A 2,402-nucleotide genomic window follows, 5' to 3' on the forward strand; every position below is an offset into this window, starting at 1 on the left:
GGGGGGGGGGGAGACTTGGATCAGCAGGAAGGAAAGGAGGGAGGAGTGGGGAAAGGTGGAGAAAACGAAATACATATCTTTGAACAATAAATCTGAACACAATCACTATCATCATGTGTGTGTGTGTGTGTGTGTGTGTGTGTGTGTGTGTGTGTGCAAGTGAGATGTGGGCATTATGAAGAGGGAAGAACATCAATTGGCTACAACATAAATAGCCATGGAAAGACCCATGTTGTTATCATCATCATTGTTTAAGGTCCGCTTTCCATGCTAGCATGGGTTGGACGATTTGACTGAGGACTGGTGAACCAGATGGCTGCACCAGGCTCCAATCCGATTTGGCAGAGTTTCTACAGCTGGATGCCCTTCCTAATGGTACTGGCAATGGCCATGCTCAAAAAGGTATTTTTTATGTGCCACCTGCACGGGAGCCAGTCCAGCGGCACTGGCAATGACCTCACTCGAATGATTTTATAATGTGCCACCAGCACAAGTGCTAGAAGGCAACGCTAGTAACAATTACGCTCTAATGGTGCTATTTACGGACCACTAGCACGGAAGCCAGACAGCTGCTCTAGCAATGAACACGCTCGGACAGGGCTGTTAGTGCTCCACTGGTGCGGTGCCAGTCATCGAGTATGGTTCAATTACGATTTCACTTGCCCAATAGGAATATCACTGCAAGAGCAGATCCAAAATGAAGTAATTCAAAAACAGAGCAGAGCAAATGACATGATCACTGAATACTGATTGTGGTCAGAGAAGGTCACAGCCAAGAAAGAATTAGAAGCACATTGTGACCTGTAGTGTATAACAACATTTGATAATCTGGTTGATACAGAGATACATTGATATATATATATATATATATCTGTGTGCAAGAGAGAGGACTGCCTTGGTTTTGCCATGCGATGTGTATAGATGAGGATAGTTGCGTAAAGAAGTACTGAGCTCTAATTGAGGAGGGAATCTGTAGTAGGGGTAGACCTAGGAAGACATGAGCACTAGTGTAGCTAGAGTCTGTGCCACCTAGGGCGGCCCTTCTGTTTGTCGCCTCCAGACTCCACAAAAAACACATATTGCCTACAGCAGACCCAAAAGTGCCACCCCTTTTTCAGATGCTGGACCTGGCTGAGGAAATGACAACGACTGGAAGTTAGGGTGATTTACTGTGCTTGAGAAGACACATCAAGCTAAGTAGAATTGTGATCATCTATACATTCAGGCATGTCCTTTACAGGTCCCAATGCCATGTAAAATGCACTCATTCTGGTACAGCAAAGATGCACTTGTGCTAGTGAGTGTAAAAAGCACCAAGTACACTTTGTAAAGTGGTTGGCATTAGGAAGGGTACCCAGCTGCAGAAACCATGTCACAACAGACAATTAGAGTTTGAACAGCTCCCCAACTGGCCAGCAACAGTCAAACCATCCAACCCATGCATAAAAAATGGACATTAAATGATGATGATCACACACACATACATATAAAGAAATATCTCTAAATAAATCTGAGTGATGTTTCTGTCTGTTACATTTTTATGTTCGTTAACTCCTCCTAGACTGTTAATGCAAAGACAACGAAACTCAAACCAGCAACTCCCCTAATCCCAGTGGATGTCCTAAGGGGGTCTATTTTTTTAAAGGCCGCATAAGTGAGGCCCCACTGACCACCCTGTTTTACTGCATTTTAAACTAAATACATGGCACTGGTGACCAAATCGGAGCAGTGACAAGGAATTTCATACCATGAACCCTCAGGGAGTATCGTAAGGAGGTTCAATTTCTGAAGGGCCACTTAAATGGGGCCCCACTGATCTCCCTATTTTTACTGCATTTAAATCGCTCCTATGCTTATTGATTAAACTATGATCAGCATCAGTTCTTAGTACATTTGCAGAAATAGGTTTGGGGATTCTAAATACCTTCACGTACATTCAAATCGAGATAAAGATTTATAACAGGTATGTTTCAAGTGTGTCAGTGTGGATATTTATATTTTGTAGTTTATGAAACTTATGTCTAGGTGGAAAACTAATCTTCCTGTTCCGGTTACAGTATCCCCCTAAAGATTTGTAACAAAAGATAGAATGAGATTGAGATGAAATGGATCCTATTCATTTAATCTCAATCTCATTTTTAATATTTTTTTCAGAAATGGTGAAATGATGGAAAAATTATGATAGTTGTGATAGTCTTACATTTCACTTGCTTAGAACGAATGGAGGTTCAAGTCTAAAGATATGAAGGGAATTAATTACTACAGAGAGTTTGGAAGTACATATAACTCTGTGGAAGTGTTGCAAATTTTCATCGTCAGAATAAAATGAAAAGAAAAAAAAACATGGAAAATGGATCCTGAAGGCCTCAAAAGTGCCCTCCGTAGGAGCCAGCTTGAATGCT

The 2,402-nt window shown here is 41.6% G+C and overlaps 1 protein-coding gene across 1 annotated transcript in view; it reads right to left on the reverse strand.

Moving 5' to 3' along the window:
• LOC106871266 (coiled-coil domain-containing protein 42 homolog) overlaps positions 1-2,402 on the reverse strand; it is a 52,674-nt gene that overhangs the window by 26,312 nt on the left and 23,960 nt on the right. The gene's annotated exons all lie outside the window — the stretch shown is intronic.

This window comes from Octopus bimaculoides, chromosome 16 (genome assembly GCF_001194135.2).
Source record: "Octopus bimaculoides isolate UCB-OBI-ISO-001 chromosome 16, ASM119413v2, whole genome shotgun sequence".
NCBI lineage: Eukaryota > Metazoa > Mollusca > Cephalopoda > Octopoda > Octopodidae > Octopus > Octopus bimaculoides.